The sequence below is a fragment of the Pongo pygmaeus genome, chromosome 13 (genome assembly GCF_028885625.2).
Source record: "Pongo pygmaeus isolate AG05252 chromosome 13, NHGRI_mPonPyg2-v2.0_pri, whole genome shotgun sequence".
In the NCBI taxonomy this organism is placed as follows: Eukaryota; Metazoa; Chordata; class Mammalia; order Primates; family Hominidae; genus Pongo; species Pongo pygmaeus.
The window spans coordinates 92,050,148-92,062,546 of record NC_072386.2 but is presented as its reverse complement, the minus strand read 5'-3'; the positions used below and the strand labels follow the sequence as shown (position 1 = coordinate 92,062,546).

Sequence of the window (12,399 nt, the reverse complement as noted above, 5' to 3'; positions counted from 1 at the left end):
TATTCTCTCAGCCAAGTATAGAGACTAGTCCAAAAGCCTGTTGCCTGATTGAACTAAATATTTCATTGTTTGTTTCATAAATGAAACAAAAAGACTGAGAAGTTTTGGGGAGTGTCAAGAAAATTTTGTCTATCCAGGATACCCTTGATATCCTAGACATCTGACCCTAAGGGTAGAAGGAAGAGGAAGTGTAGGGTGCAGGTAAATAGCCAAAGCAGGTAATACTTAGGTAAGGACAGCCGTGTCCATGTTCTCTCTGGATTGAACCAGGGCCCCTCTAAGTGACCTGGGGTAGGGAAAATTAGTCCGGCCCAATAGGACTAGAGAGAGGGGACTGTCAGGGACCAAGGCAATTAGAACAGAGCTTGAGGGAGTACTGCAGTCCTGATGGGAAACAGAATGCAGATCTGAAGCTTCAGTGCATTCCAATATGTAGGATACATTAAGCAGAGATTGGAGAAAGGTTCAATTCAGCAGGCACACTCAGGACATAGCATGTTTAAAGCAACTTGAGCTAAGCTGAGCCTTTCCAATTATAAAATATTCACATGCTTTTCCAAATGCCCCTTGTCACACCAAGTCTCAATGTATTGAACTATTTACTATAAGTTACTATTAAACATTTAAAATTAATTTCATAGAGCATCAACAAGTAGGACATTTGTAGCTATCTTTACTAAATGATAGAATGCCCCTGAGGGCTGGTGGCAGCTTTAAAGATTTTTCATAGATGGTTTCAATTGGATTTAAGTTCTGTTTTGCAACCAAAAGAATGTAAGAAATTTGACCCATATATCGCAAACCTCCTGATAAGTGACACGAACCTCATGAGAGGATTCAGCCAACAATGCCTCATTGACTAGGCAAGAAATTTTGTAACTTCTCAATGAATACTCAGGGCTTTATGTTATGAGCTGGAATTCAGTGAACACAAATAAAATCATTAGCATAAATAAATGCATCACCCTAAAGGGAGATGTTGGTGATGCTTCTGCATTCACATTCTGCACTAGCATCAGCAGCCTTTGTTTATTCTTTGCCCCAGGAGTCCTGTAAATCTTCTGAAGGTTTTCAGCCTCACTGGAAACTTAGATTATTTGTGAGAATCTCAACAAAGTGACTCCTAAATTATTAGCTCAAAATTAAAAGTATTTAGTCTGATCTAGTAAAAAAAAAAAAAAAAAAATCTAATATATGCCTGTTGTGGAGATTTCAGGCCATTACCTTATGTAAAAAGATGAACACAATACTAACTAGCGTTTCATTTATCAGAACCAGTGATTGCCAAAATTAAGCCAGGGATGCTATGCATGAAAAAGCTGTAACAGTGATTATGCTAAAGTATTAAAAATAAAATTATAAAGACAAGCTATATGCAGCAGTAAAATTATTTTTAAGCAAAAAGAAATAATCATTTCATCTCTGACTCTACCAGAATAAAGAGGTGAAATTTTTTAATAAGTCTAACCCAGTCCACAAGACAAAGCCAGCAGAACTGGACAAAGTCAACTTTGCATTACAACTAGTGAGTTCTTAATGAAATGAGACAAACCTAAATCTAAACTATTTTCAATTTGAGATAATAAATGAATTTCCACTAAGTTTCCTAAAAATGTATATGTGTGTACTAGCGTTGTTTCTATGTTAAAATATCTCTTTTGTAGGTTCACTTCTTTCCATAAAAAGACACCCAGGTTACTTAGCTAAGCAACGCTTGACCCCAGGATTTAGGAGGAATAATTGTGATAGAATTTTTTAGTTTTCATCCAAATATGTCGTATTATGTGGACAACATAATGTCCTCACTCTCAAACAGAGATACAAGATAAAAATTATTTCCACATCCCTCAGTCACTCAGAATGTACTCTTATTATGCTGTAGTTACTCACAAGAGTGCTTTTCTCTCCTATTAATGCTAAATTCCTTGAGGAGGGCCTATACCATTTCTTATACTAAATGATGTAGAGCAGTTCAGAGGTAAATGCATCAAATTGTTTGACTTCAATCAATTTGGGAAGAAAAGACATAAACGAAAGGAGAAGCAACTTAGAAGGTTATAAATATGCCAAAGTTTAGCAACAGATGAAATACTGTCCAAGTTCAGGGAAAGAATGATCACCTTCAACTCATTACAATAGAAGAAAGTTTAATTAATAAGGTAATATTTATGCCTATTCTTAAAGAATAGTAAGAATTCAGAATGCGTGTCCAGGAAGGAGAAATGGACATCCTAAGTGAAGGAGCAGAATGAATTGCTTGGAGGTAATACTTTATATTACCTATAAAGTATACATTACCTATTGTATAATGTAATGTATTACTTCCAAGTAATTCATTCTGCTCCTTATAATATAAAGTATATAGGTATAAAGTATAAAGGTAATATGAAGTATAAAGCACAGGCAAGATATGAGGAATCCAATTTAGCTACAGCATAGGTTGCAGGAGTGAAATGAGATAAGATCCAAGTCTGGAAAAAGTAAGCTTAATTGAGACAACAGAGGATCTTTGATGTCAGGTTAAGAAGAGTGAACTTCAATATAGATCCATGGCCATTTTTGAACGATAGAATAACACAGTATAGTGGTATCCATTTAGGATGGCTGCTTCAGCAGCAGGCAAACAAGATTACAAGAGAAAGAAAATGAACAGAGCTGAAATTATAGCTTTGGTCACTGATGTAGATTTGGTCATTGAAGAAAGGATGTGAGAAATATTGTGTTCCAATCAGCAGGACTTGGCAATTAATTGGTTAGGAGAGGCAACAAAGAGTCACACCTTCAGAGCTGCAGGCCTGCGTGTCTGAGAAGATGCTGGTACATTCAAGGAAGCAGAGAAACAACAGTTCACGGGCTAGAAAATATGGCAGTCAGTTCAGTTTCATGCACAGCATTTTTTAAACTTTTAATTTAAGTTTAGGGGTACATGTGCAGGTTTGTCACATAGGTAAACTTCTGTCGTGGGGGTTTGTTGTATAGATTATTTCCTCACCCAGGTATTAAAACTAGTACCCATTAGTTGTTTTTCCTGATCCTCTCCCTCCTCCCACCCTCTACCCTCCTATAGGCCCCAGTGTGTATTGTTCCCCTCTATGTATCCGTGAGTTCTCATCACTTAGCTCCAACTTATAAGAAAGAACATGCGGTATTTGGTTTTCCCTTCCTGTGTTAGTTTGCTAAGGATAATGGCCTCCAGCTCAATAGCATTTTTAAATCTGTTTGGAACATTTAGGTTAAATCCAACAGACATTTGGAAACATGGAGCCAGAGTTCAAGAGAGAGAAGAAGCTAGTAAGAATCCTGGCAGAGGGAGGCAATACTGTTTATTAAAGCCCTAGGGGAGTATGAGATCCCCAGGGGAGAAGGTGATAGGGAGAAAAATTTCTGTTTGAAGGAATGCACCCTGAATAAGGAGTCCCAGGACATTGGTGTATAGGATTTGTGGAGAGATGAGGTGAAAGATAAAGAGGAAAGGAGACTCATAAATTCATGCAGTTCCACAAACGCCACTCTACAGTTTAAATTCTAATTTTTTGAGGTGACTATGGGAATCATCCTATCTGCCATGCCTACCTTCTTGTCAGTGGTTATCAGAAAAAAATAGAGGCAGATTCATGCCCAGAACAAACCATGAGAATTAGCATGCATGCACACATGCATGTGTCTTAATGTCTGATTAAACTATTAAGTTGGCGCAAAAGTAATTGCAGTTTTTGCCTTTGAAAGTAATAGGTTTATGTGATTTAATTTTTTGAGTATTTTTCAAAATTCCCTTTTCACTTTTCAAATTCACTTTGATAGCATTTTAGTTTTAATCAGGGAGAATTTAGTGCCTATGGAGGAGTCATAGATCTCTGTGGTTCTTTTGGGACATTTGTTTTTCTGCTGTAAGCCAAAAGTTCCCCCAATCTCAATGGGAGGTGACATTTTATATGGAGTAATGGCCACACTCTAAAGAGTCTTCCACCACTGACTTACTATCTGCTTTACTTCTCTTCATATCCTTTTATCTACTGGATATTAGGATGGTTCCCCTTATACCATGTTGCCATTTTCATCCCCTTTTCACTACATAAAACTCACTTCAGTTAATTCATCTCAAGAAAGTTTTCCTGTGCTTCCCCATTAATGCTCTTGAACAGCTGCCTCCTTTCTCCTTTAACTCTTCTTTGGTTATCTTGAGATAATCTCTCCAAGTCTTTCTGTTATAATTGTGTGCCCTAAAACTTTGAAAATGATAGAAGAATTTTACTAAGAAATGTGCTCCAAGGAATTGATGTTTTTACCTCTTAGAGACGATCTAGGCACCCCAAATCTAAAAATGAAACTCCCCAAAGTTCTATCTACTATTTTCTTAAAACTATATTTCTGTTGCATATGATATTTTAAATTATAATAACAGTGTTTTCTTACTTTTGTGTAAATAGTTTATATTTCTAGCTCAAAATTTAAGCTGTTTTTTTGGTATTAGTCTTGGAATCTAAACACCACTTATAAAATATTCATATGGGAAAATATGTTGGGATGAAAAACCTATTGACTTAAAAGGTAAGATTTGTGATCCTCTGTATTTATACACCATCTGTCTGCAAGTTGAGTCCTGGCTACGTATCTGTAACCCTGATAGCAGATAACTTACAATGAATGTAATAGCTCCATTTTTCTTCTTGATCTAATTGTTTAGAATGCTGGCTATATATTTAACACAATTAATAAAACTGTTAAGAATTAAGAGGGTGAATATTTTATCACCATTTTAGGGCTGAAATTCATTGGTTTAACCAAATACTTTGAATCAGAAATAAAATTAAAAGCAAAAGCCTGTGCAAGAAAGATAAATTTATGATTCACTACATGTTGCAGCAGCCACAAGAGGTTGAAATTTTTTTTTCCTGATAGGGGGTCAGAAGAAAAAAATAATCTTGTTCCTGGCTGCTCTTGCAGATAACCCCAAGGGAGAGGAACTGGCCTGCTGTGCAAATGAGATTGAAGAGGATGATTCTATCCTCACTTAACTCTTTTTGCTAGAATAATTTATTTTACACTAAAAGTAATATATGTTGCTTCTCACGGCCTCCTACCAACTCATCTGGGAAGCAAGCTCCACGCTTCAGAGTGGGTGGGCTCTTGAAGCATGAGACCATGAAAGCAGGAACTTATGAGTGATATATTTAATAGAACTTATTTGGATATTTCCTCAATGTAAAATAGCACTATTCATTATAGGCAATGCAGAAAATAAAGTAGACAGATGGAAGCAAGCATCTACTACCTCATCATCCAAATCATGTTATTTTAGCATTTGGGGATGATTGACAAGTGGATAGAAACTGCAGCCGTGTTTTTATCCAGTGAGGTTTCTCTTTGGGTCTGCAGTCTAAGGAGTGGATCTGGGCACTCATAGGACCTTTCAGCCATTGGCATCTGTTCTGCTGGCATCTAAGATGGGATGAGAAAATAACTTCACAGAACATAGAGTTCACTGGAATAAAGCTCCACTTCCCCTTATGGAGTTGAACTGGCCCAGCTGAAAGGATACATGAACACTCAAAATTAGCTATTTGCTGATTTTAGTGGACTTTCTAGTACTTCTTTTCCAGCTTCTCCCCTTTTAACCCTGAGAAGTATCTAATAAAAAAAAAAACGAAAAGAAAAATTCAGCTCTGTAGAGGGAACAGGAAGCTAGTGTCATTGTGGTACAGGCAAATGACAGTACTGTTTTAGAAACACAGTCCTGGTGAACATTCAAGTAAATATTAAAAATTAAATAGACATGCTGTGAGGGCAAGGGCAAACTTTAACCAAAAATATTAAAGCAAAGGACATTGGCATAGCCCTAGTAGGAAATGAGAAGCATTTCCCAAAATAAGAAAAACCACCTTTATTGATCGTCATATAACAGCTTGTGGCTGCCCAATAAAACATATGAATTCATATAATAAAAGCTGGCCATGAAGAAGGGAAGGATGCCATAACTCCAAGGCAAACAAGACACTGAAAATGGAATTTGAGGTGAGAGGAAAGAAACTGAGTTACACCAAACCACTCATTCACTCTTTCTTAATTCATCCAATAACAGCAACTTCCAGCCCAAGCACCATGCGAGGTGCCTGGGAATTTAAGAGTAAGCAAAGTAGACACTGTCCTTGCAACATGGAATTTAGTAGGAAAGAAAGACATTAATCAAGGGAGCACATAAATTAGTCAATGATTGATTTAAGCCATGCTAAATTACTGAGAAGTAAAATACAGCGTAATCTAGGAGCCTGGCAGAAGACCTGATCTGAATGGGGAAAGAAGGTCTGGCTAAGATCTGAATGAGATAAATGAGTTAAAGGGAAGTTGATGAGGATGTTAGAGAAGAGCATTTTAGGGGGATGGGGCTGCAGGTGCAGAACCCCCGAGGCTAGAGAGAGGGGAGTGCAACTATCTCATCAACTATGACATTGGAAAGCCAGGAAAATGGGAATGAGAGTCAGACAAGTAACAAGATAGAGGGTTTTGATCACTAGACATTCTAGATAAACCATTTCTCAGAAGAAGAAAAATCCAAAGAATGTCATATTGTAGGGAGAGCTGTACTTCCTACAGGCTCCATGTGCTTCCAAATAGAAAACATAATAGAAGAAATATCCTATTCAGTGTAGCAACAAAAGTTCATGATAGATCATGGAAATGTCCTCTATAAAAATTGGGTTAAAAGAAAAAATTTGTTAATGTACCAACACATAAAAGATAGTTGGGATAAAATAACTACCATATTACCAAGTTGGGAGACTGAATACTTAAAGATGTCAAAATTCCTTGATTGGTTTATAGGTTTGAGGCAACTTCAATCAAAATCCCAAAGGACTTTTTTGTTTCTTTGATTAATATTTTAAAAACATATATTAGTATATTTACATATAATATATTAATGTTAATCTTTTCAAAAAGGCTCAAGGTATTTACTTTTCTAGATATTGAAATGCTTAATATTGGTAATAATAAAAGAAAAGCTAATATTCATTGACCATTTCCCACATGCCAAGCACTATTTTAAATGAAGTCAATATAGCACTCCCACCTCCATTAAGTAGTTACAGAGATTAAATTAAATAATTCAAGTAAAGCACCTTGCATAGTGTCTGACACCTAAGGGGCACAAAACAATAGTAACAATAGTTAAAATCTTTTCATATTTTAATACCAATAATTATATTTATCTTGAACAATCATTCTCCCTACCCATTGTCAAGGTGAACACAGTAAGTGACAAGATTCCCTCACTGAGCTAACTTATAGAGAGGAGTTTGGAGACAAATTTCTTGCCTACTAAAAACAGATTAATTGTCATTGTGGTATGCATTTTAAGCATCATTCCTGACTTTGTATTTCTTTCTTAGTTCACTCTGTTTTAATTTTTGCTACCTTGTATGTTATGCGACCTTTAAGCTGCCTTAAATCTTTTTGAGAAGATAGCAAGGTATATATAAGTAATGTTAAAATCAAATAAATAAAGAATAGTAACAGTAATTCAGGAAATAAATAAATGCAACAATTAATAAAGAAATTTAAATCATACTTGTAATTAAAGAAATGCTAAATTAAAACAGAAATGAGACATTTTTGCCCATCACATTAGATATTTTTTATTGATATTTCTCAACCTTAGTGGAAGCACATTAAGATGAGCACCAGCAAACACTATTACTGGGAAGCTGGGTTTATGCAATGCTCGTAAATCATTTTGGCCATTTGGATCAAGAGCCTGAACAGGGTTTATGCCCTTTCGCCCTTGACTTTCACTTCTAGGAATCTACCCACATAATATAGTATGTGGACAACAACTTATTGCAAAGACTCACTGCAGCCTTACTTAAAATAGCAAAAACTTGGAAACCATATAAGTGTCCAATATGTAGCACAATTACTAAATTATAATATTCCATATGCTATAAAATGCAGCCAGAAGAAATGATATTGAAGAGCCGTTTAAGGTGTCAAAAAATCAAAATATAATGTTAAGTGAAAAGTCAGGATACAAAACCACATACTACATTTTCAATTTTGTAATGTACGTATGTACATGCTACAAAGGGACATGACTGGAAGGAAATATCATGTAATGCATATAATGCAATGTGTATAAAATATCACAGCACTGATATCTGGGCAGTATAATTAAGGAAATATTTATGTATTATTTCTATCATATTTTTTACAACATTCATGTATTATTTATGTAATGGGAAAATACTTAATAACCCAAGTAAGAATTAGAATATTTCAGACATGAGACAATAGTGGTGACAATATCACAATAGCAATATTTGCTCCACATGTGCTGCTGCTGTCTGCGGCCTCAAGTGAGATGAGTACCTCAACGAGTACCACTCCCACAGCAAAAATTTTTACATTTTAAAGACACTTATACTGTCCACAGAGGCTTTCAGGAGCAAATTTTCATTTCCACCCAGTTTATTCCCCTCCTAGGACTTAACACAATCTGTAATTGTCATGCAATCTGTTAACTGTCCCACTTTATCTTGCTTAACACTGTATCCTCAGAACCTTGCAGAGTGCTGGGTGAACAGTAAATATTCAGTAAATGTTGTTCGACTAATGAATGAAAAATGGCAGCATCATTGGAATAAGAGTATAGTGCTCTGATGTGATTACTTTGAAATCAATGTTTTTGATATGACCTTTCAAAATCATTCTTATACTAGATGCTGTGGAACAAATAGGAGAAAAACCCCTGTTGGGGGCAATGTAGTATGCTATAAAGGACAATCTGGCATTGGACAGCTCTGTTTGATGTCTGATTCCATTATATATTAGTTTTGCAAAGCTCTGCAAGTTACTTAGCCTCTCATGGCTTCTATCTTCTCATGTGAGAAGATTAAAGAAGATAACGGATGTGAAATATCCAGCTGAAGTTCTGATTCTATCCACCACTAGACTATAAACTCCATGAGAGTAGAGACTAAATCTTTCTTATTCACCCTGTTCCTAGGGCCTAAGCAAATGGCAACTCCCCATTTGGATAACTATTGAGTAAGTAAATGGACTTGATTATGACACCTATTGAAGCAGAGGTGGCCAACATGAGACCAGTAGGATTGAGGAAGAGGGTGGGAGCACCTCTCATTTGCAGTTGAAATTATGTCCAAAGGTGACCCAGAGTGTTGAGCCAGGACATTGTATATAATTATTGTATGTATTTTGCATATATCACTGTATATAATTTGCTTTCATTAAAGCAAATAACACCTAAGACCATGATGCCCATAGTGGAACCAAGTCTCAGAGATGTAGGATCCTTGAGTAGGAAGGCACTGTGAGGGAATACGAGATAGATGATGCTGCCCCAGCCTAGGTGGTTCTGGATCCCTGGTGGTATATTATGGAGTTGGAATAGAATCATTCAGTGGGTCTTATATGGATCAGACACATAGTACACGACAATGAGTGGAAATTGGCGGGGTGGGGGGAATGGTATATTCTTTCCCTTCCTGAATGTTCTCCAATTCAAGAAACCATAGGAAAATCATCAAGGCTTTGCTAATTCAGATTGATAAGTCAAAAACTGAACAAATATACATGTAACTTATTTATTTATTTATTTTCTCACCTACTTCTAAAATAATTTTGAGGTGGCATCTTTACAGAACTTTTAAAATAACTGCAGTTGTATTACTTTCAAATAGATACAGTAATTCATATTAAATACAGCAAAGTGTTTTCAATTAGATACCGTGCTGAGTTTGCCTTAATGAATGTCTAAGATCATTTCCTTTATTTTAATACAAACAGAGAATATGTCAAATTTTTGCTGACCTTTCTCTTCAATTAAGGGAAAATTGGCTTATACCCTTGTTTACATTATTAACCTTCTTAGCAAGTATTAAGATATTTGCTATACCAATACATAGATACTTTCTACGTATAAATAAATACATAGATACATACTTTCTATGCCAATGAATGTGTCATAGGATATCTATGAATATTTATGTGTGTGTTTATATACATATATATCTTGGGTAATTATAAACAATTATCAGCATACATGTCTATTAACTCTGTGTTCACATAGACACATTACTATTATTTTAAAAGTTCATGTAGGTTAAATGGACTCACATTTGGAATACAGAGAACTAAGTTAATGATGGTTTTCTCTGTGAAGAATCTTATTTTCATGCTCAATAAATATTTATCTGTGTATGAAGAAGTTGCAGGCAGTCCCCCAAGAGGGCTCCTTTTGTGTCTAAAATATACGTATTTTAGCTCCACAGGTACAGTGTAAATAAATTAAGTTGAAAGTTGGATTTTTATGATTTAGCCTCAACTTGATATTTTGATCTCTAATCAGATCAGAAGCTAATGTGATTCAACCACTGGTGTATCCAGTGGCAAGTCAAGAATCTTAACAGAGTTCAGGTCTGTTGTGAACTCAATATGGGAAATTTGGCCAGTTAGGACTCAATTTTCTCAGTTGCAACTGAATACGAGCCAACTCCAGCCAATTGCACAGATAGATAGATAGATAGATAGATAGATAGATAGATAGATAGATAGACAGACAACATGTATATAAAATATATGATGTTATTCATAGCTTACTTTCAGAATAGTTTGTCAGATTATTAATCTATTAATATTTTTCAAACTCAAGAAGTGAGTTTACCATGATATTCTATCAAAAAACTGCTGCCTAAAAAATGCCAAAAAAACAGAAAATTTTAACAATGCCAACTAAACAAAACCTATCAATGTTTCCTTAAATTATATTTCAACTAGGTTTTTTTCTGTGCATGATCTGAAGGCATATAATTAATGGAGGTAAATCAATTGGCAAATAAGAATGTAAATGAATATGGGTATATATTTATCTCCTATGGTTTGTGTTTTAAATGATGATTAACCATCAACCTAAAGGTGATAAAAGACTTATTTCACTTCATGGTAAGACCATAGATATAATTTCAGGAACAGCAAATAAAAATGTCAATGTCAACAAATAATAATATTAACATGTATTACATACCTGCTATAGTCTAGGGACTATGCTGTCTGCTTTAAATTGAATTTTCCTCACTTAAACTTTACTGCATCCATACAGATGAGGAAATTGGGCTAACAGAAGGTAGATGACTTGTCCAAAGCCATATAGCTAATAAAAGGTAAAGGCAGGATTCATACCCAACAATATCTGATGATAAATTATTCCTACTCACTATTTCATTAACATATGCAGTAAAAATGTTCTCCCCTACCTGATTTATTCCAACAAGCCATTTCCTCACCTCTGGACTTAGGCTGCAAAAGCTGCTCATACCACAAAGATGATTGAAAAGCAGAGACTGCTGCTAAGGCTGTGATATTTGAATCTTTGCACAAATGGTACAGGATTCAGTCTGGGATGAAGAAGCGAAAGAGACACAGATGCAGGCAGGAATAACTCCCACACCTCCACCACCATTACCATCACTACTCCCTTTCCCAAGGAAGTACTGTGGCAAGAATATATCCTCCGGATACTTAATAAACTAAAAAGAAGGAGTTGCTTATCTGCATAGTGTCTTCCATCCACCAACCACTGTGGCATGCTGTCAGTCTCAGATACTGCCCCACTCTCCTGCCACCACCCCCTGTGAAATGGCAGCTTCCCTTCCTTCTCTTTCCCCCCTGCAGTTAGACATCTCCAAATGAAGCTGTAGTGTCTCCGTATGAACTCTGGTGCCAATTAATATTCCCACTGTTAAATCTCTTCATTGTTACTCCACTCTACCTTCAGCACTGCTAATGCTTAACTGACATAAATTTTGCTCAAAGCATGAAGTCCTTCCCTGTTCATTGAAATACTGTTTACACTATTGAAAGGCTAGAAATAATCCATAGTCACCAAGAGTAGCTGGGTTAAATAAAGCAAAGTACATTTCTTCATCGGAATATGGTATTAGTATTAAGGAAAGAAATTGAGCAGGTTGTGAATTATCAAATTAAAAAGTAGATTGTACAAAATATGAAGCTATAATAAAATTCCATACAAAACCATTGTACTAACATTTTTTGTTTTACTGAATTGGCACTCATGAAAAAGGGTTGCTCACCACTAGAATATAAAAATATCAGAGGCACCTCAAATCTTCTTCCTGCCACATATTCTGGAAGTACCCCCAACAGTCATTTCTTGGAATAAAGAATTTTTTCTCCAGAAGGCCCCTACATATACTGCTTACATTTCAACATAAGACAAATGTTATCTGAAAGAGATGATACTCCTGTTTTCTATATGGGTTACTAATTTAGGTGATTTGATTTTGCTTACATAGAGAACAAGGGGAATATATATCACTGGGCGATTTGATGAATTTCAGGGAGGAGACACAAATTATCAGATCTATAGAA

The 12,399-nt window shown here is 35.6% G+C and overlaps 1 protein-coding gene across 2 annotated transcripts in view; it reads left to right on the top strand.

The window, feature by feature from the left end:
• GRIN3A (glutamate ionotropic receptor NMDA type subunit 3A) overlaps positions 1–12,399 on the top strand; it is a 181,875-nt gene that overhangs the window by 68,074 nt on the left and 101,402 nt on the right. The window lies entirely within an intron of this gene.